Source organism: Canis lupus, chromosome 3 (genome assembly GCF_048164855.1).
Source record: "Canis lupus baileyi chromosome 3, mCanLup2.hap1, whole genome shotgun sequence".
Classification (NCBI taxonomy): Eukaryota; Metazoa; Chordata; class Mammalia; order Carnivora; family Canidae; genus Canis; species Canis lupus.
The window spans coordinates 24,032,710-24,055,316 of NC_132840.1; the positions used below are offsets into that span (position 1 = coordinate 24,032,710).

General features: G+C 62.3%; 1 protein-coding gene across 2 annotated transcripts in view; it reads left to right on the forward strand.

Moving 5' to 3' along the window:
• Window positions 1–214: 214 nt before the first annotated feature.
• The window catches only part of ZNF469 (zinc finger protein 469), a 46,442-nt gene continuing 24,049 nt past the window's right edge, over window positions 215–22,607 (forward strand). Inside the window, exon 1 of one of the 2 annotated variants that reach the window (XM_072819551.1) lies at window positions 215–333. The gene's annotated coding sequence lies outside the window, so the exon portion shown is untranslated. The remainder of the gene's footprint in view (window positions 334–22,607) is intronic. The other variant, XM_072819552.1, reaches the window with a different exon arrangement.

Here is a 22,607-nt window from a genome sequence, read left to right on the forward strand (position 1 = left end):
GGCGCGCGGGCCGGGCTGGGCGGAGGGCCTCGGAGCACCCCGCCGCCGGGAGCCTGTTCGCGAGGATTGGCCCCGCGCGCGGCCCGACCTGGGAAGCGGGTGGAGGCTGCTCCCCCCTCTCCCCACCCCGCCCGCAGGGGCAGAGCGCGGCGCAGCGGCGGCGGGGCGGCTCGGTGCCCGGCGGGCGGGCGGCCCGTCTGCGCGGCCCGGGCGGCCTGCGGTCGGGATGAGGACTGCCCTCCGCGCCCAGAGCGCCGGGGCCGCCGCGGCCGTGCCGGGAGCTCCATCGCGTCCGCCAGCGCGGCGACCGGAGCGGGGCCCTCGGAGCGGGAGGTGAGTGTGGCCGCGGCCGGGCGCTGCGCGGGGACGGGGCTCGAGCGGCGGGGCACCTGGCTGCCCGCGCCCCGCCACGTCCCGGGCGCCCTCGGCGGCTCCCCCCGGCGGGGCCGGACGCCCCCCCGCCCCCGACCCCGCGCGCCCGCCCCGGGACGCGCCGGCCGCCAGCGCCAGGGCGCGCCGGGGGCTCGGCGGGGGCCGCGGCGCCTCGAGACCGGCCTCCGCCCTGCGCGGCGCGGCTGGCGGAGCCCCGGGAGGCTCCGCGGGGCGCTCTGCAAAGTGCAGCCCGAGGTCTCGCAGCTGCGTGCCCGCGGGGCCTCCGGGACGCCGGGCCTCGGGGCAGCGGGCAGCGGGCAGCGGGGCCGGGGCGGGGGCGGGGGCGCGCGGCCGCGGCCCGGCTCATTCATTGCGGCCGGAGCCTCTGGGCCCCGAGGCCGCCGGCCGCCTCCTCCGGGCTGCCCCCCGGGCGCGCCTCCCCGGGCGCTCCCCCGGGCGAGGGATGGCGGGGCGGCCGCGGGGGCAGCGCGCGGGCCGGGGCGGGTCTCTCGGGAGGCGGGGGGCTCCGCGCGGCGCGCCCGGGGGGAGGCCACGCGGCGCCCACCCCCGCCCGCGCCCCTGGCCGGCTGGGCGCGCCTAGGGAGTGGGGCCGGAGGGACCCGTGGGGACGCGGCGCCGCGCGGCGGCGGCCGGAAGGGAAGGCCGGCCCGGCTCGAGGGGACTTCCCGCGGTCACCCAGCCCCTGCCCCCGCGCCCCGGGCCAAGGAGGCGGCGGGTCCGAGGGACAGACTGGGCTTCGGTTGGACTGGGTCCTGCGCCCTGGCGGCGGCTGAGGCCGTTAACCCCTTCCAGGCCGGCCTTCAGCAGCCCTCGGCCCGCGTAGGGACTGTGCCACGTGTAACTGTGTGGGAGCCTCACTCCAAGAATAGGTGCCAGCCCGTCTAGTGAAGACACTGAGGCTCAGAGAGGTTAGGGGACTGGGCCAGCGCTGCACAGCCAGGGGGCAGCAGGGCCTGCTGGCCTCTCCCCACCCTGACACAGAGACCTCTGCCCAAGACCGCCTGTCGGTGTATGGAGGTGCCCAAGAAACGTGTATGCAGCCCTCCCCGTGCCTCTCACTGCCCTAGGAGCCCACAGCCCAGCCAAGCCCCCTGTCTTCTGATAGCAAGCAAGATAAATGGGTAGAATGGCAGGATAGTGTCACCCTGGGGCGGTGGGCTGCTGGGAAGCCAGGCAGTCACCCTGTTAGGAAGGGCCACCTCTGAGGTGTCCCCACAAGAGGGCATGCCCTCGGGTGCCATGTGCCCAGCCTGGCAGGTTCCAGAACCACCGGCAGAGCGTGCCGAGAGCCTCACCTGGGAGTGGGAAGAGGGGAGGCTGGACCCCTTAGGGGAGCCCACAGCCCCCCTGTGGCACATTGGCCCCAGGAAGCGTGGGTGAGGGTGTGCAGCCCCCCTGCCTGGGCTCCAGGCCACTGTTGCAGGGGGCCGTGTGGAAGCCAGCAAGTGCCAGGACTTCAAGGTCAAAGAGAGCTTGGAGGTTCTTCAACTCCCTCATCAGTGCGAGGTCTCCAGGTTACCGATGCTGCTTGAATACCCCCAGCAATGGGGACCTCACTTCCTATCACAGCAGCCCACCCCACGGTCTCACCCCTGCAGTATGCCAAAGGTTCCCGGAAGGTTCTGTTGCAGGTTGAGGGGGAAGCCTCCTACCTGTGGTTTCTGTTGACAGGTCCTGTCATCCTGAGCAGCACACAGCACGTCACGTTAACTCTTACACTCGGTTGCCTTTGGAGAATGTTAATAGAGAGATTATGTCCCCTTTAGGCCTCATCGTGTCAGGCCCTGCGCCTTTTCTGACTTGACATTCCATGTCAGGCACCATCCTGCCTCCCTTCCCAGGAGAAAGTCAGTGGGTCTCTTCCCTGGCTGCACATTTGTGGAGAACACCAGGGTGGCCTGGAAGCAGGACCTGCTCCCACCTCCTTGCCTCTGGAACCTCTCCACCCATGATGGTGCCAAGGATGCATGTGCTGCTTGACATCAGTTCACGCTGCGAATTCCTCCAGAGCCCAGAGACTTCCCAGCCAAGCCCCACCCCCACCGTCCTCCGGGACTTGACTGTTGCTCAGATTCAGTTACCCGTCTGCTTCCTGATCCAAAATGAGGGGCTCAGACTTTGGGGCAGGTGATATCATGCTTAGGGGTGCAGGCTCCAGAAGCAGCTGCCCAGGGGTTGTGTGGGCAAGTCACCCACATCTCCGAGCTTGATTTCTCCATTGGGAGAATGGGGGACCTCACAAGTACCAGGGGTGGGCTGAGGTACATATAGCAAGGGCCTACCTACTGCAGTTATAAGCACGGCAGACGCTGGCTCCTATGGTTCCTACACATGCAGCTGGGGACACCCCATGGGGCCTTCGGAAAGGGCTCTGCAGGTGCAAAGGGCCAGGAAGGGTACACGGTGCTGGCAGCACTACTCCAGCAGGGAAGGCCTCATAGGGCATGGTGGTGAAGCCCAGGGCCTGCCGAAGGCTGCCTTCTTGACTTCTCCATGGCCCGCCTCCACCTGGGTTCATTCTAGATGTGCAGGAGGATCGAACCTGGGCAGGGTATGACCAGCCCACCATTCCACCCCCTGCTTTCTAGGCTGACCGCCATCCCACTCTGCTCTCCTCCAGTGACAGCCATGGGGTCCATACTTAGGGTGCTGCTTCCCCTGCCCACCTCCTGCCCTGGACACCCAGCATCCTGTCCCCCACCTCCAGCAGCTGGCCACCTTCTTGCCATAGCAGGTGGTCCTCTGCCCCATCAGAACTGCCCTATCTGCTCAACCCTCAGCCCTTCTAGCACCCCACCTTTCCCTTGTGCATGGACATCCCTACCTCTCAGCCACACAACACCGTTAGAGCCCCGTCCCCACCAAGCCAGACGTAGTGGCCCTCAGCGCACACAGCTGGGGGACTGTCACCCCTTCCCTGATAGCATAGGTTCTGGAGACTAGCCTCAGCCTGGGGGAGGATTCGGGATGGAGAGGGGTGAGCACTGAGATGGACAGCCTGGCTGGCACCTGGGGCCCTGCCCTCGGCCTCTCCCTTGCTAGCGTCACCTCACCATTTGCCCTGGCAGCCGTGCCTGGGGCGGAAGACACTGTCCTCAGGGACTGATCTTGTACTTTGGTCCCACAGTGAGGTCCACTAGGGAGCCACCATTTCCCTGGGCCTGTACGTTGAGCAGGCTGTTTGCTGCATAAAGGCACCCAGCCCGTGCCCTGCTCAGCAGGCCTCAGCACACCAAGGGGCTGTATCCATCCTAGGAGCCGCCCAGAGGCCCCAGACCCGACCGGTGGCCCCACGTTAGACAAATGTGCTATGAGCCGGGACCACGGTTCTGCTCCTGAGGACGTCACACCCCCTCATGTGTGCACACTGGAAACTGCCCCTCTAGAGGCCAGACCTGGAGACATCTGTCCTCTGTGACCTGGGATTCCTTCCCCCTCATCAGGTGCTCTCAGGCCTCCGGGACCCTCGGTGTCATTCTGGGTGGACACGGTTCCTGGGCCCAGGCGCATCAGGCCAGTCTGGGGAGGGTAGGAAGCAGGCTGGCAGGCCTGGCAGGGACGCACCCAGGGATGCTGGGGGCCGCCGTGAGCTCAGCCAGCTCCTGCCCGCGGATGTTCATCAAAGCCTGCGGCTCCGCCCCCCGCGCTGCCCTGCGGTTTCTGGTCCCGCTTCCCAACCACCAGAAAGTGAGCTCAGCAGCTACACTGGCAGGAGTTTGGGGGCTGTGACCCCAGCGTCAAACTATAGGTTTTCTGCTCAGTACTCCTCCAGCTCCTGTCGGGTTTGAGGTGGTCTCTGAGAATTACATCCTGGTTTAAACAGAGCTGGCTTTCGGAAGGAGAGCCCCAAATATGAGTTCCTGGCATGCCTGTGGGCGGAGCCTGAAGGTGGAGGTGGGAAGGCAGGACTTGTGCAGGGGCTCTGGGGTCCCCCTGCCCTTCCTGGGGTGCTGGGCCCTGGCCCCCTGCCCACCCATTCTCCCCACACCCAGCGCTCCATGTAAGGCCCCCTCGCACCCCCGCCTGCCCCCAAGGGCTGGCAGCAGAGCTGTCCTCCCATCCCCCAGGGTGCCTGTCACTCCTGGTGAGGGCGGACAAGGGCCTCAGGGACAAGCAATGTGGGCTTGGGGGGCCCCCAGAGCCCTCGGTCAGGTCCCACTCTCTGGCTGCAAGGCCCCTGTCTTCCAGGCACACCCGGACCCCGAAGACCACAGCCAGCAAGGGCTGGAGGCTGCATGCGTGCATGCGTGCGAGTGCGTGGACAGGTGGGCGCCCACGCCAGCAGCCCCCTCCTCGTTCCTTGCCCCCTCCTGACCGGCGGGCTGGAGCCAGGGCAGGACGGGGACATTCCATCCCTGGCCGCCTGCTCACAGCCTCTGTCCCGACTCAGGGCTGCTCACAGGGCCTGTGTCCCAGCCAAACAGGCCAAACAAAATCCACATTCATGAGCGGCCATTGAGGCTTTCTGGCGGCCTGGGCACAGATGCCGCCTGCAGATGTGACCGTTGCCTTTCCCACATTCCTTCGGGGCTGCCGGGCCAGGGTGGCCGTGTGTAAACAGGGCCTGCCCCTCCCGGCCCTGCGTGCGGCTGGCTGGGCGCTGCCCTCTGGGGACACTGTGGAGCAGGGCTTCCCTGGGATCCTGGCAGGAGCAGGGGTGGTCAGTGCAGAGATGCCATGACCCGGGCTGGATGGAGTGCAGGAGCCAGGACTGGGTCCCGGTACTGGAGGAAGTGCCCCCTTGGCAGGGGCCATGGTACCAACTGCTGACGGGCATCCCAGGTTCTAGACTAGCCCCACTGGGCAGGGCCTTCTCGGGTGTGAACGTAGCTCACAGAGCATAAACTGGTGGTTTGGACCATGTGCACGAGTTCATGCAAGCACCCCCGCCGTCTCCTCCTGGAACACGTTCATCCCCCCAAAAAGAAACCCTGCACCCTCTGGCGGTCACCCCCCCCACAAGCTCCCCCAGCCCTGGAAACCACGAATCTCCCTCCTGCCTCTGTGGATTTGCCTATTCAGGACATTTCACATGAATGAAATCACACAGTATTTTTCTTTTTGTGGCCGCCTCACTTCGCTCATCACAGCGCTGTCACGGGGTGTCCACGTCGTCGTAGGCTGCCCTGGGGCCTTGTTCCTCTTTACAGCCGAGTAATATTCCACGGGGTGGGTGGGCTACACTTTGCGCATCCATCATCTGCTGTCAGACTTCCGGCAGTTGTGATGAGAGTTGCTGTGAGATCTGTGAGGACATCCTGGTGGGACACGTGTTTGTTTCTCTAGGACGGAGTCTGGGCGTGGGTCGTTGGGCTCCACTTCCCGCCCGCACCAGCCTGTGAGGCTGTGAGGGCCTCTCCTCCCCCCGTCTGTGCACATGGAAGTCGGGACAGAGAGGCAAAGGCACTGGCTCAGGGTCACATGTCAGGGCAGTGGGGCCCTGGATTCAACCTCTGCCGGAGCGCCAGAGCCGTGAGCACACAGACGGGGAAGTCAAGGCAGAGAAAGTGGCAGTCACAGCCTCAGGGACCTTCCTGCGGGAGGCTCTGCCCTCTGGCCCCTGCCCTGTCCTGAGGCTTCTCCTGGGCACTTAGCACCCACAACCCCACTGTCCTCACGATGCCCCTCGATCCAAGGGCCTAGACCCTCAGGGAAGGACCCTACTCCACCACCAGAAATGTCGATGGCTTGTTCTCCCAGCACCCCCCACAGGGACCTCTGGCCCGTTCCCAGGATGACAGCACAGTGCACAAAAGGCAGAACTGCATGGGTCTGGGACACTGATCCCAGGACGCTTGAACATCACTCCCTGAGGTCAGGTGGTCAGTGGCTCCGGCCTGCCCCAGAGTGGGCCCAAGGGGCCCTGATCCTGTCCCATGGCTAGTTCCACAGCTCCAGAATGCACGATCAGAATGGCATATCCACAGCTCCTACCACAGAGAGGTGAAGTCACTTCCCGAAGCGCACCCAGCTTGGAGGCCCGGGCCAGACCTCCAAACCTGACACAGGGCAAGAGCACACACACCTTCCCCAACTCCTGCGGGCTGTGGGCATGGGGGCCCCTGCCCTGGGTAGTCCCAGCTTGGCTCTTGCTGATAGGGGTCTCACATGTACACAACCACATCAGAGAGACAGGTGCTGGGGACTCAGCGGCCCCCCCAGGGCAGGCTGATCGTTCGTTAGACATACATAAACTCTGCTCAGAGTTGGAGAGGACAGTGTCCTCCCCACGACAGCCACAGAGCCGGGCAGTCACCTGCAGAAGCCCCTTTGGGACCTGGCCACATACCTCTACCACAGCAGGAGCTCGTGGTCTGGCTGGGTGGGGAGGGTGTCTAGCGGGACCGGGGGAGCCTAGGATGAGATGCAGTAGGGAGGAGCTGAGTGTTCTGACCCCAGAAAAAGGAAAGCAGAATGAGGGGAGGCCGGGAGGTGGCACAGGTGTGGCCTGTCCAACCCCGGGATAGTCGCCACTACCCCACTCGGTCATCCAGAGCTGGTCTGCACACCAGTGGGAAGCTGGGCACTTGGGCAGGTGGCAGAGTGAGCGCTGTCTGTCTCCCTCACCCGGGAAGGTAGGCGGCTGTAGCCACGTTACAGGGGAGGAAACAAGTACAGAGACGGGAAGGGACTGACCACAGCCTAGGAGCAGGCCTGGCAATGGGCAGGTCCTCCAGCCCCCATCCCCGCCAGCAAGAATCCATCTAAAGGGCCAGCACTGTGCAGGGCTGACCAGGACCAAGAAAGCCAGTGACCAAAGCCTCCTCCTGTCCCACCATCCATCCCGCAGCATGTGGCCATCAGGGCAAGGCGGTGTGTGAGCATGTGTGAGCATGCCCGCATGCACACGGGACGGCACCTGTCCCCAGGAGCATTGCTCCCCTTGTTCACCTCCCACTGCACGTGCTACTCATGCTATCTAGAAAACTCCTAACCATCCTGCAGAACCCACCTCAAGTACTGTGCTGCCTCTCCACTGGAAAGGCTTCCCTCCCAAGGCACCACGGTCCCTTCCTTCCTGGTGCCTTTTAAAATCCACCGTGTGTGTGTAGGTCCTGCGTGCCCGGTTCCTGGAGGGCCCGCCCTCTTTGAGCTCTTGGAGCCTGGCCAGGCGCAGGCATGGAGCAGCCTCGGAGCATAGATGCGGAATGGATTTGGGCCCTCGTGGGTGGAACAGGCTCTCTGCAATCTCAGTAAACATCTGGCCACAGGACCTGGCAGGAAGCTGACCTCGAGGGTACCACTCGGCTGGCAGCTGTGCCCCATTTATAAATACATGCTAAACTCAGAGCAGCCCACATGCATTCCTGCTCCCCGCCCTGGAGCGCCCTCCCAGCGGAAGAGAGACAGCCGGCGGCCCTCTGCGCCTGGCCACGGCGGTCACTCCTGGTGAGTGGGAGCGTGCCCGGTCCAGGGTCAGCTCAGGGCCTGCGGAATCCGATTGTTATCTGAGTGCGCTCGCCGACCTGCCCAGCGCCGAGGCTGCATTTAGCGCTGGGAAAGGCTCCCCGAACCGGCAGCGTGCTTTTCTTGGATGTCTAGGCTGTATTTATGCCGGGCTGGTGCCTAGGGGAGTAATTAAAGTCTCCAAGCTCCCAGAGGGGCCTGCGCACCGTTGGGCAGTGGCACCTGGTCTCCTGTGTCCCTCGGAGCCTGTTGGGTAAAAGGGCACAGCTGGACCCTACCAGGCAGCTCTGAGCTGAGCCCCACAGCAACCCAGGGACCCGGTCACAAGGAGGGGCTGGGGGCACAGGTCAGCGGGCAGGTGTGGGGCTCCGTCACAATACGTTCCCACCTGTCCTGCCTCCCAAGATGGAGACGAGGGCCTGTGTGGCTACAAGAAGCCTGGAAATGAGCCTGGTCCATGGCATTGTTCCAACAGGAGGCGAAGTGGATGCCGTCTCCCCAGCCTATGGTGTCTTGAGCGTGTGCCCTCAGCAAGAGCGGCAGGGGCCCCAAGTGGAGGCAGCCCACCGTCTACTCCAGTGCCAGCAAGAGAAATGGGATGCGGGTCACAGGGTCATTTCAGACTTCTCATGGCCACATGTGGAAAAGAGAGGGGAGCTGTGAATTTCATGGTAACAGTTTCCTTAACCAACATAACCATGCACTTTCAACCCCACACATGGTCTGCACCCATGAGAATGATCCAGGAGACGCTTCAAACCTTTTGGACTCGGTGTTGAGGGCAGGGTAGATTCACAGGCGTGGGGGCATCGTGGCCTGGCAGCGGCCAGGACACCCCGCGTCTGCCCGGTGCTACCTACCCCTGGTCACATGAGTGTGTTCCCCCTGGCCGGTCAGGCCCGCTCATTTCTTGACCCTGGAGGCCAGGATATGTGCCGTGTCCAGGGAGTGACTGAACGAGAAACTCGGTGCGCAGGGATTGTCAGCACCAACACATCCCTGCAGTCTCTGTCCTCGTGGTCCCCACAGGCACCTGGTCCATCCCAGGGTGCCCAAACCTCCCGACCTGTCCTGGACTCCCTCGATGCTCCCCTGGACAACCATTGTGCCACACCTTGACCCCTGGGACAGTGCTGCAGCCCTTGCACCTAGGCTTCACAGCCATACCTTAGCATGAGCAGCCCCAGCGGGCTTGGGGGGCCCCCAGGCATGAGCTGACCCTGGCACCCCTCTACCTGGTGGCACACTCCATAGGCAGGGCCTCAGCAAATGGTAGCAAGGGGATTTCTCCTATGATCAGGGATGGCCAGCCTGGACAGTGGAGGTCGGTGCATTTACACAAGCAGGCGTGCGTTAGTGTCCATGACGTGTGTGTAAATGCAGTGTTGTATCCATGCATGTATCACACTACACGTTACATGTGCTGCTGTGTGTGGGACTCGCTATCAACTACGTGACTGTGTGCACATGTGTGCACAGGCCGTGTAAACGGCCTGTTTGGCCTACGATGTGCCACACCTGGGTGCCAGGCACCGTGCTGGGACTGTGTCCAGGTCACTGGCATGGCACCCATAGGACCCGCCTGTGGAGACGATGCTGCGATCCGCAGCCTGGAGGCTCTGAGATGCATGTGCAGCACCCGGCGAGGGTTTAAGCCCTGATGTATAAATCTAAAGTCCCTCCTCACCTGCGTTTGGTCGGGACACAGCCCGGGGCGGCTGAAGTCTGCACCCATGGCCCCGCGTCTTCTGCGCCAGGACCTTGTTCTTATCAGTTCTGCCAAGTGGCCCTGATGGGTCAAGAGTACCTGCGTTCAGACGGCCCCGCACCCCCTCTAGGCACCGGTCTCTGAGGTCACGACCCTGGGCTCTCCGTGGTGAGCTCTGCCACCCCTCCCCTGGCTGGTCAGGCCACAGCAGGCACAGGCTGCTCCTGGGGCGCTCTCGGGGGAATGGAGTCAGGTCTGCATGGGGCAGCTGCCCACAGGAATGCCTACCACCCTGCAGCACTCCCAGCTCCTGCCTTCTCCTCGTTGCCCCACTGGTAGCTTGGCCTTCCGCTGTGTTTTACACGTCCTTATGCTTGGGGTGGCTTGCGAGTGAGAGACACAGTTCACACAGCATGCAAGGGATCTACTGGCTATAAAGCCCTGGAATAATAGATGGGCTTCAGGCACTGCTGGATCCAGGTTCCCAGACAGTGCCTCAGGAGACAGCCTCTCTGCATCTCGTGGCTCTGCCTTCCTCTGTGTTAGTGCCTCTCTCGGGAGACCTTCCTCAGGGTGGCAAAGAGGCCCCCAGGGCTCCAGCCTCTGTCCCACCCCAGCAAGAGGTGCCAGAGAAACCTCTCATTGGTGGATCCATGCCCATTGCTCATCCGGTCAGCATGGCCCACGCAGGGCGTGGGACAGATCTGGGTCTTATGGGTTCACCCTTCTTTCCCCCCCCCCTTCATTCTTTGTCCCATTGTCATGTGGGTCTGCTATGGGGGAAGTTACGGTAAAGAAGGAGGGGTATTGAGCTGGGAAAATCCAGGGCTTTCAGGGACTGGGAGGGCAGGACTGTGGATCTTCTTTGTCAGTGATCTTTGCCCAAGTGAATATCAATCCAGTCATCTAGATGGCTGTTACGTAAGTATATGTGAGACAGAGCAGCAGTGGCTGGGAGGAGAGAGATGATAGAGGCTCCTCCGCAGAGTTTCTTTTGGTTGTTTGAACCAATGTTTCAGTTGGGAAACTAGTCCAGGATGACCTCAGGCTTCTCCTGGCCTGCTGTCTCTGGGCCCCTTCCTGTCCCCTGTCCTGTCCCTGGCTGCCTTCCCTGGGCCTGCTTACCATGCTGGGACAAGGACCCTCGGGTGCAGGTCAGTGCCACACATGGAAGCTGGTACCACACCAGTCAGCCTGGCAGCGCAAGGCCTCGTCAGCACGCTGGACAAAGCCGGGTCAGAGAAGACAAAACAAAAGCCTCAGAAAGCACTTTCTACAGGCAACTAACGAAAATGCCAGAAGAAGCCATCCCCCTGCTTACCCAGGTGGGGCCTCTGATCCCAGCTCCCCCCGCCGTGCAATCAGAAGGACCCTCTGTGACATCTGGCCCTTCACAGTGACCGGCGTGGTGATGGGGGTCCGGGTCCTCCTGCCCCTCATATCCGCGCTGGCTCTGGGCTCAGGACACAGATGCCGAGTCAGGCATGGGGGCCAGGTGGGCGAACGGTGCCCCAGGATGGAGACAGCACTTTCGCAGAGGAACTTGGATCTGGACCTCTTGCTCAGCCAGAGCGTCCAGGGTGGGCCTGTGACCAGACAGCCACATGGGACCCAGGACCCTTCCCCACTGCAAAGCAGTCATGTTCGTGGGTGATGACACCCGGGAACAAAGCAGGTGATGATGACGCCAAAGCCGCAGCCGTGTGGCGGCACATACCCTGCTGATAGCCCGACCCACCCCGTCTCGTTTCCTGCCCAGCCGCCCCATGTTTACAGATGAGAATGCAGTGGAGAGCCCTTGAGAACCACAGCTCCCGATTGCCGGGTAACAAACAACCCCAGACCCAGGGCAGACAGTTCATCACCTTTTGTGACTCCACAGGCTGGTGGCGGTGCTGCTGCTGCCTTTGCCCTGGCCACTCGGGGCTGCGTCCAGTTGGCATGTGGCCCTAGGGTTCGAGCAGAGGCTAGCGGGTGTTCTGAGAGCACCTCGGCCAAGCAGCCATCTCCGCAGGCACCCCTCCTAGGAAGAGGGCCAGGCTGAGCCCATGGGCCAGCAGGAGCTCCTGAACCCCAGGACAGGGAACCCAGAAGGCAAGGGCCCCACTCCAGAAGCCCCATTGGCCCAAGAGTGACACAAACACACAAACACCCTGACCCCCTGGGCTGTGTGACTGCAGGCAAGTCTCTGCACCTCAATTTCCCACTGAGAAGGGGATTACATCATCACAACAGCCTTTTGAATTAGCATGAGAATCAGCCAGGGCAGTACAAGTGGAGGGTCAGGGCAAAGTGCTCGTCATCCACACCTGCCGGCACAGCCATCAACGGGCAGCATGAGCCATCTTGGGTGCATCCAGTCCTGATGCTTCCCTAGCCCACAGAGTGACCTTTGAACCCCCACGTCCCTGTGACCCCACTTTGCTGAAACAGCTGAGCGAAATCTGCTGCGTGAACTCATGCCGGCATTCCAGCTCCCTCCTGGACCTGGCAGCTCAAAGCCTCTGCTGCAAAATGAGCCATCAGGGATGGCAGTGCTATTGTCCAGGTGGGGGAACCGAGGCCGCTGTTGGCAGGCTCAGACCTTTAGGGTGACTTCTGCTGCTCACAGGGGGATTTCCAGCTGGGCAGGGCTGAGGGCTGGGGGCCAGGCCAGAAAAGAATAGGATGTCCCTACAGGCTCCTTGGAGGGACCAGCCTCCCTAGATCAACCGCTCTGTGGGAATGGCAGCAGCGACAGGCCTCGGGCTGGCCCGTGGGTCGGCTGGTGGCTACAGCATAGGGTCTCCCCTCAGACTGAGGGGAGCTGGGGGGCCGGGCCTCTCAGTGTTCTAGGCCGGTCACTCTGCTGGTTCAGTAAGCTCTGTTCTCGGGGTAGAACGGGAGAGTCTTCCAGGGCCCCAGCATGGTAAGCAGGCCCAGGGAAGGCAGCCAGGGACAGGACAGGGGACAGGAAGGAGCCCAGAGACAGCAGGCCAGTGTCTCCTAGGGGATGGAGGAGCATCTACTCCAGGGGAAGGACAGACCAAGTTGTGTGTCAAGTGTGGCTCCCCAATCCCTAGCTTCAGCTCTGGCCTGCATGGGGCCTCCAGAGGCTCAAGCAGAGAGGGGATCCAGACTCCAGATAAGGTCTCTCCTCCCATAGGACCCCACGCTGACTGGGAGTGAGCCCAGGGCAGGGGACAGCTTGTCTCTTCTTCCAGCCATGGGACAGAAGCTGTTGGTGATAGTGCTGTGGACACCCATGCCACCCAACTCCACTCACATCAGGTCCTCTTTCCAGGTGGTGAAGGTTACATGGTGGGGCAATTGCCTACTCCAAGATTTTGCTTCTTCAGCCGTACAGTGAGCCAATGGCTAAAGTATAGCCCTCAAGACCCCAAGACCTGAATTCCAGTCCTGATGATGGATGATAGATTGATGATGAATAGATGGATGGACGGATAGGTGGGTGGATGGGTGGGTGGATGGATGAGTGGATGGATGGTTAGATGGGTGGGTAGATGGATGGATGATGAATAGATGGATGGATGATAAATAGATGGATAGGTGGGTGGATGGATGGGCGGATGGATGGATAGGTGGGTGGGTGGATGAGTGGATGGATGGTTAGATGGGTGGGTAGATGGATGGATGATGAATAGATGGATGGATGATAAATAGATGGATAGGTGGGTGGATGGATGAGTGGATGACTATGCTCTCCAGGCAGTGTGCCAGGCAGAGACACAACTGTGCACCTGTCTGACTAGGCCCTGTCTCCCAGGAGCTTCCAATCTAACACAGGAAGCCAGTTAATCCAGGTGAACAGGTGTGTGGAGGACTCTGAGTCATGAACAGGCACTGCACATGTTGCTGGATAATGAAATCTCAGCAGTGTGATGAGGGAGGATGACAAGGAATCCATCTAGGGACACTGCAGTGGGGAGAGGCTGCTACATGTCAAGTTTGAAGGGCCACGTGGACAGACATTGTGCATCCCAGAAGAGCCTCAGTTTCCCCTGGCCAATGCCTGTGCTCCAGGCCTCCACGGTTACCCACTTCCTCTGTGGCCTCACAAAGGCTGGCTCTGCCAGTAACTGGGGGTACAGAGAGGGACCAGGCCTCATGCATGCTCTGGGTACCTTCCCTCCTATTCCTGGGACCTCTCTGTCCGAATATACCCCCATATGTCTCCCTCACCCAGTTCATCCCATGGTAGAGAAGCCAGCTGGGGAGGGTGGCTGGGGACGAAGCCCGGGTCACGCGGCTAGTCAGGCTTTCCTGGGTCTGCTGATTCTCCCATGTGACCAGCCTGCACAGAACAGAACGACCCCATAAAAAACTCTGCTCACCCTCGGAAGATAAAACTGTAAATGCCAACACCCAGCCACACATACCAGAGGTCAAATATGTGGGAGATATGTATAGATCAGGACACTTTCAACTTTTACAAGGTCCAGACCCTTGGAGGGGGAGGAGGGCGGGTGGAATGCAGGGGTCTAGGAGAGAAGTGCAGAGCCCAGGACCCCATGTCCCCAGGCTGGGACTGGGGCGCAAGTGGGTGCACCGGTCCCATGGGGTCTGCCCAGACTGGTCCCTGCTTCCTGACACCCCATGTGGCTTAGCAGTCACCCCGGGTTTTTCTCTGACACCAGAGGGTTGATAGCCGTGCAAACCGCTCCAACTGGGTTTGGTAGCCCTGCCCTTATTCTTGCTGCATTTTTAAAAGCAACTCCCAGATGCCAGATCGTTTTGCCTGTAAAGACTTCCAGAAAAGCAGTGGGCCCTCCAGGGACAAACCAGTGGTCAGCAGTTGGGTGTTTCCAAGAGCATATTAACGAGTTACCCGTGCAAATGAGTCGTTGGCCTTTTTCATTTAAACTAGAATGAATCTGAGGCCCTCCCTGTGGCCATATCCCCTTTCAGCCCCTGTTCCGTTGGGTCCTCTTTGCAGGAGAGGGAGGGGAAGGTCAGGAAACCCGGTCGTAACAGAGCTGCTGGAAGCGACAGTCCCTGGAGCGTGGATGTCGGTGTCAGGTCTCATGGGAAGATCCGAAGCCTTAGAAAACTTTGGATGCCTCTGGTGCAGGGTGGTTGCTTCGAGGTGTGTGCGGCAGGTACAGGGGACGCGCCAGTGCATAAAGGGCCTGTCCCTCTGAGGGGCAGGGTGGCAGAGATGGGGGCAGGGGGGCAGCAGGAAGGAGGCACCCACCACTGGGACAAGGGGCCACGTGAGGAGAAAGGTAAAAAGGCAAGTCACAGGGTGGGCCAGACCCCTCAGGACAGCCAGCTGCCCATGGACAATAAGACCAACGCCCAGCAGAGCGGCCTATGGGGCCACGGATGACGCTGTATTGGTCAGGACACTTTTCAAGCCACAAGAGAAGAGAACTCAACTCAAAATAGATTAAGCAAAAAGGAGACCACTTGGCTCACAGAAGTGGGCTACACAGACATGCTTCAGGCATGGCTGGATCCAGATGTAACAATAGTGGCATCAGAGTCCAGTCCAATGGGAAGAGGAGGGTCACCCTGCTGGAAGTGCATGGATAGAGAGGAGAGGAGGGTACGCCCCAAAGCAAAGCCAAGGTACCATTGCCAGAAACAGGAAGATGGGTGCTGGGCCCGCAAGAAACAGGTATCCACACAGAAGACCATCTGCAGCTGCAAGGATGGCCCAGGGGTAGAAATGGGGCCAAGCAGGAAGATGCAAGCCCTGAAGCTTAGGGTGCAGCCCTGTGCAGGATGGGGACTACAAGCTGGCAGCGCCGGGTCGGATCCACCCAGTATGTGTGTCTGCTTTGGCCACAAGCTGTTTTTAAAATCACAGAAGTCCACGCAAATCCCCAGGCCTCTGTTGGAAACCCAAAGAAGGCGTCCCCGCTGGGGCCACGATGCCACCAGGACACGTGGGTGGGGCCGAGCAGCTCGGCGCCCCAGAGGGGGGCAGGAACAGGCCACCACACTCCCCGCGGCCACCCCCAGCTCCTGCCTCCCTTGTTTCCACCCGGCCGCTGGGGGCCTGCCGGGGTCTGTGGCTGAGGTGCCCGGCACGGCTGGTAGAAATAAGACTTTGCTGCACGTACGTGGGAGCAGAGCAGGGGCTTCGGGGAGTCCCGGGGGTTCTGTGTGTTCAGGGGCCCCCCGGAAATGCAGGCCAGGTCGGAGTCTCGGGCGTCCAGGCCAGCGCCCCCCTCCGCCCCCGTGGGGCCGCAGCGTCCTTGCCGGGCAGCGCCGGCCGCCCCGGGACCCCGGCCAGAAGTGCCCTCCGCCCCGTGCTCTTGGCCCAGAAGCGGCAAAGCCCCTGCGGCTCAGCAACGCGAGCTGGCTTCTGCGGCCCCCGACGCCCGCCCCCCAAACACACACACTGGAGCGTCTTGGCAGCTGGCGGGCGCTAACGTGGCTCCGTTGCTTTGGGGGACTTTGAAGGGAACTAATTAAAACCAGCTGAGATGTGAAGAGATGGAAGGTGGCAGGAGCCAGGGACAACTTTCCACAGGGCCCGAGCGAGCCGCCCCGCCGCCGCCGAGAGCCGCCGCGTCCGGCCGGACCTGCGATGGGCCAGGGCCGGGGGCTGCCCCTCTGCGCCCAGGGCGGGGTCCGGGGGGGCGGTGTGGCAGGAGCGTGCGCGGGCCCAGGGCTCAGGGTGGCCGCCGCGGGGGCAGGTGGGCGGTGACTCGCCATGACCCCTGGAGTGGCTGCCCCCACCCTGAGCTCAGCCCCTCCCGGAGGCCCCAGCAGAGGGGATCCCTCCCGCCCACCACAGCCCAGCGGCCTCTCGGGGTCTGTGGAAGACACGCTCTCCCCTGCTCTGTGCTAGAAAGCCAGACACTGACCTTTGAGTGAGAACTTGCAGACCCTCCTGCCCTCGGCCTGTTAGCAACTCCGCCTGCGCCGTGTGCGCTGCTGCATTGATACAGGGTGGGCGTCTGCAGGCACCCACCACTCTCCCTCCCTCCATGAGGCTTCGGGGGCCAGGCTGTCAATGCCATTTCGGGGTGCCAGGGTGCTTTGCTTTTATGTCCTACAGTCTCCTCCTTACATAAAAATCAGCGTAGATGTTTTATTTGAGGGGAAAGGACCACCAAGGTGTGCATAGAGCGTGGGAGGTGGTGACATGTCCCAGTGAGCCCCCCCTGACACCCAGGGCCGGTGCACCCTGACAGCGGCTGGTGCACTCCTGTCCCTGTGACCCCTACAGGACTACAACCGAGCCGGGAGCCCGGTGCTGGTTGCCGGCCGTGACTGGCAGGTGGGAGTGGCGTGGAGACCACAGAGGCTTGGCTGGCCCAGAGGTACCTGGGGCCTCGTGTCCACAGCGTGTGCTCACACCTGGTCTATGGGGCAGCCACATCTGGGAAATCCTGGGGAGCCAGGAGCAGGGTGACACAGCTGTGCGTGGGGTCCCTGCCCAGAGGGAGGCCTGTATGGCCTCTGCTCCATGTGAGCCTGGGAAGAGGTGTGCCCCATCCCCGGTACTGCCCGTCCCCGGCACTGCTGCTGCCCAGTGTTGCTGGTTTTGCATGATTCCATGTCCGAGTCGACTACCGTCTCACTGAGGGTCCACCAGGTGTCCAGGCCAGAGTAGATCCCCGACTGCGCCATCTCTGAGACGCCCTGATGCTCACTGTCGTGCTCCCCATTGTTTGCAGGGGGACATTGAGGTGTTGACAGAGGCATCATGACCCACATGGCTGGATTCCATACTTGCACCAAAAATTCCACATTTGGAGAGAGTTCCCAGCCACCCCAGCCCCATCAGCAACCCCAAAGTTCAGGCAGTGGTGCCCTGGGCCCTGCAGACGCCCCTGGCTCCAAGCCGCAGAGCCCACTGTTTTGCACATTGGGACCTTAGCAGTAGAACAGGGGAACCCCACGTGTGTACACAGTCTGCGTGTGTGCAAATGAACAGGCACACGCACACACAACCTGGGCGTGCACACACACAGGTTCACACACACACACACACACAGAGCCTGGACATGCACATGGCCCCACACACTGGGCACGAATACACACACAGGCTCACACACATACACACACACACACACACACACACTGAGCATGCACACACACTCCCACACACAGGCTCACACACACACAGTCTGGCTGTACCCACGGACTCGCACACAGGCTCGCACACATACACACACAGCCTGGATGTGCACACACACTCCCACACACAGGCTCACACACACAGCCTGCATGTACACACGGACTCACACACAGGCTCACACACACAACGCCCTGGCTCCTGCCTTCCTCAGAGCAGCCCTGAGGCAGGAACCTTGTATTAGGCACCACCTGCTGGACAGCTAAGGGGACGGGAGGCCAAGGACCTGGTGAGACCCTGGCCCCTGGGAACTGGCTCAGCCCAAGCGCCACCCTACTGGCCAGAGTCCCAGGGCTGGGCAGGCGTGGGTGATACTTCTTCTCATGGGGAAATAGGGTCCCAGAGACATTTTATAACATCACTTTCTAAATATCTAAATTCCTACCTTACGTCTAGGTCAGTCCATGCATCCTGAGGGCAGTGATTGATGGATCATCATAAAAATAATAGTAATGTGATAATAACTTTCACTGAGGCATATCACGAGCCAAATGCTTGACAAACACTGTCTGATGTGACCCAACAGATCCCATGAGCAAGGGCAGTCGTCAGACCCATTTACAACTGGGAAAATGAGGCTCAGAGAGGCTAAGTCAGCTACCTGAGGTCACACAGCAAGGAAATGGTGGTGCCTGCACTTTGACCACAGCTCTCTGCTCCTTCAGGCCCACTCTCCTGGTGGGGGACTGACTGGCCTGTGGCCCCCAGTCCTGAGAAGGGCCAGGACCCCTCTCTCTGGGTCCATTGCCTTACCCGGTTCACACAACAGTGGGGGGAGGGCAGAGTGTGGCTTTCTAGTGTATGGAGTGGGGTTCACTCCGCAGCCCTGGAAGAGGAAGGATCCTGGGGACATGATGGGGGGGCGGGGAGCGTGGATAAGCATGTGGCCTCTGCTTCCTCTCCGTCTCCTGCAGCAAGCACAGGCCCTGGCACCCTCACCCCGCAGCAGCAGGAGGTGCAGGCTAGGCTCCAGGGCAGGGTCACCCGGGCTGGGGCTGAAACACCTGGAGGGTCACCTTGCTGCAGGAAGGTGTGCTGCCCCATCCTTCCCTACCTGATGTGCTCCCCACTCACGAGCCTCTAATAATCTGGGCCTCTCCAGCGGTCCCTCCTAGTGGGGTGAGAAGCCCCCAGCAGCCTGGGAGAGCAGGACCTCATTGTGGCAGGTCCCCCTGCCCACAGCCCCCAGGCACCCCGCCTCATTCAGGGAGGGACCCAGACTGGGTGACTGGAGCCACTGCACCTCTCAGGCTCCTATGTGGGCCTCACCCTTGCAGATCCTCACTCTTGCCTCATCTCCTCAAAGGCCGAGGGCACCCCACACACTACCAAAGAAAATCACAGTCACGGTGCCTGTTTCGGCCCCTGGCAGATGTCCTGCTTTCTTCCCACTTTGTCTCCAGCTGATGACAGCGAAACGCCCAGAGGGCCGGCAGGGACGGCCCTTCTGCAGGGTCTCAGCCCGCGCCCGCTCTGATGCCAGCAGAGCCAGGGCTTGTCTGGGATCAATACCAGCTTCATTCCACTGTGCCCCGGCGGCCCCTGTTCCCAGCAGCCCTTCTGCAGAGGCACCTGGGACTGGGCTGGGCCTGCGAGGGGCCATGGCAGGGGTTGCACAGCCAGAGCCCCCAGAGCGTGGCTGGACTTGGAGGTTCCTGCCCATAGACGTCCCCCCTGGCTGCCCTGGCCTCAGGTCATTGTTCTGGGAAAGGAAATCCCCTATCTCACCATGACTCAGTTTCCTCGCCTGCAAAACAAGGGGACCCCAGAGAGCCCCCCATGAAATGGGGGTCACAGCTGTGTGCATCCCTTGGTGACACTGGCAGATGGGGTGAGGGGGTCCTGAGACTGGGGTGGCCAGTCACATGAGCAGAGACCAGCCCGTGGCTATCTGGGCACAGAGCTCCAGGTGGACAGAAGGGCTGAGGGCTCCGGGGGGTAGGCTGCTGCTGTCTGGTCTGCATCTGTGAGGCTGGCTCTGGTGGCTGGTAGCCTACAGGATGGGGAGTGAGCAGGTGCAGGAGCAGGGGAGCCAGCGGGTGGAGGGGATGGGGGGGAGGGGACAGATGTGAGCCCCAGGATTTGGGCCATAGCAGGCTGGGGAAGAGTGGGCCATTTATGCAGAAGTGAGGGGTGCCACCCTCGTTGGCACCAGGGGAGGGTCCTTCCCACCTCTTCCAGGTCCTGGGGGCTCCGGGGTCCCTCGGCTGCTGCCATGTCGTTCCATCCCTATGTCCTGTTCCTGCGCCCTGACCCAGGTCACACGCACTCACAACTCCCACTGTCCCCGTCTGCCACAGCACCCCAGCAAGGACAACTCTGGGGGTGGGAGAGCCAGCCAGCCTGACCCAGACCCTTGTATGTGAGCCACTGCAAGGAGAGGACCCGCGAGCGGAGGCTTCCAGAGCCAGAAGCAGCTGGGCTGGGAAGCTTTAGGGGAAGCATTCCAGGCAGAGGACTGGCCAGTGCAAGTGCCCTGAGGTGCGTGTGGCCTTGGGCTTTCTAGAAGGCCCAGGGGCAGGACCCTGAGGTGCAGGGGCTGTGGACCAGGGCAGAACCTGGTGGAAGGCAGCCTTGTCCGCACCTAGAAAGATCCCTCTGGCTGCTGTGGGGAGGATAGGAAGCCTGACACGGTGTCACTGTCATCCAGGAGGGAGATGCTGGGGGCCTGCAGCCTCTCAGCTGTCCCTCCACCTCACTTGCAGGATGCAGATGGAGCCCCAACCTGAGGGCTCTGTTCCTGCCACATGGCTGAACAGGCCACAGCATGGTCCTCGAACCCCCTCCTCCCTTTCAGTGTCCTGGGGACCCAGTGAGACCCTTCTGCCCCAGGGAGGGACTCCGTCCTCACCAGGCAGGGCAGCAGATGGCGGGGCAGGGGAGGAGCAGGGTCCACATGCTGGTGAGGGCGAGAGGCCACAGGCTTTAGCCCGCCGCCCTTGCAACCACAGCCCAGGGAGGGGCCAGCCCACCCCTACCCTCCCCAGGGAACCGGCCTGGCTCCTGCCTGAGGCCCCCACCACTCAGCCCACCTCCTATCTGTGCAGCCCCTGTGGCCCGAGCCCTGAGTGCACCCTCTGAGTCCGCTGCCCACAGCTGTGTGATGTGGGTGTGGGCTTCCCGACTCCTGCGGGGGACACACCAGCTCCTTTTTGAGGAAGGATTTCCCGCTCCATGGGACTTCCGGAAATCCTAAGAACTTTCCAGGGCACAGCCTGTCTTTTGTTAGCTGTGAGGTGAAGAGACCTGTGTTCTGAGGGCCTGACTACCCTACTGGGGCCCCCAGGGGTATCAGCCGGGTGGGGTGACATCTGTGTCCCCATCCGCAGTCACGTCCCAGCACCGGACAGAGGCTCGTGGTTGAGATTCCCGGAGCGAGTGAGGGAGGAACCACGGGGCCGGCGGGTGAGGGCGTCTGTGGGTGGGCACAGCCTGGATTGGGCACCGCCCGACCGCAGAGAGGGCACAGGAGACCCGCCCAGGCCCACCCCGGCTCCCGCGGCTTCAGCCCGCCCAGTAGTTAGTTTTATGCGAGTTCGTAGTCCAAGGTTGAAAATGAGCAGATAGCGCCCTAACGGCTGGGCTTCTGGCCTTTCCCGGGGCTCCAGAGGGCCTGCGGCTGGGCCAGATCACGGGGTGCACGGCCGAGGGACTTGGGGAGCCGCGGGCCCGGGGCCAGTGCAGCCGTGACCCTGCGTGTGCAGCGGGTGCCAGCGGGGTGGCCCCAGGGCCCTCCCGGAAGAAGCACGTGATCTCAGCCCTGTCCAGGCCCCGGGGACCCTGAGGCACGTGCAGGACGGAGCAGCTCGGGCCCCAGGATGAATGGCCCAGCGGGCAGGGCCGGGGCCGAACCAGCATGCCTGGGGGTGGGGTGGGGGGCCGTGGGCAGGACCAGGTGGGCCCCCGGGCCTCTTCCGCCCCTGGTGCCACCCCCACCCAGGGCACCACTGTCCAGTGGCTTTGGCGGGGCAGGCGGCTTCTGGCCTCTGCCCCTGGCAGGCGGAGCAGAGCGCATAAAGAGCTGGTAAATTAAAGCCCAGACAGGGCGGCTTTCAGGAGGCTGCGGCCACGAGACCTGGTGGCCCTCCTGTGCCGCAGAGGACATGTCTGCTGACTTTCTATGAAAGGAGAGCTCACCGGGCTGTGCAGAGGCCCCGCGCCGGCCGGGGAGGGGAGGCACCCCTGAGTACCCGTCCCCGGGGCCTAAGCTCACTGCACAGCATGCTGGGCCTCAGTGTCCCCTCTGCACAAGCTGGGGGGTGCTGTGACGGCAGGGGACCAGGAGAGCTGGAGGTGAGGTCGTGGCAGGCATGGGCTCTGTGGCCTTGGCCTCTGTTCCATCCTCTGTGAAAGGGGGGACAGTGGCAGTGCCAACACAGCTGGGGACAGAGGGTCGCAGGAGCCGCAGACGACCCCACTGCTCGGGTCCATACGGAGTGCTTGCAGGATCACAGGCTCTCGAGTGGCTCTGGGGACAGTGGGGAGGGAGCCCAGTCCTGGGGGCCCCCACTCTGCCTTGTGTGCTAGGAGGGCAGGTGATGGGCACCGTCGGGGGAAGCATTGAGAGGCCGGGGTGGCTGGGGGAGGCGAGCTGCTCCCAGGGTCTTGAAACCCCCCTGGAGGTTGTGGCTGGAGAAATTCTGGGCCCCTCGGTGTCAGGAGTCAGGGGCTCCCTGGGGGGCAGGCAGAGCTGCAGGGCCCTCAGGCTGGCCCCTGGGGTTTATCACCCCCTCGGGGGGAGAGCCCGCATGTCCCCAGGAGGGCAGAAGGCTCTTGTGTCGAGGCCCAGCAGTCCCCGCCCACAGGAGCCTCTGGGTCTGTGGCCCCCAGAGCTCCCGTTACCCACAGGCTTTCCTGTGAGAAACACTGAGTGTTGCCCTTACACGTGAGCATCTGCTGCACATCAGGCAAGAGTATGGGCAAAGGGTGGACACGGCCTGGCCCAGTGGACAGCTGGCAGGGGACAGCACGAGGGAAGTAGTGGGTCCTCAGAAGTCCAGGGAG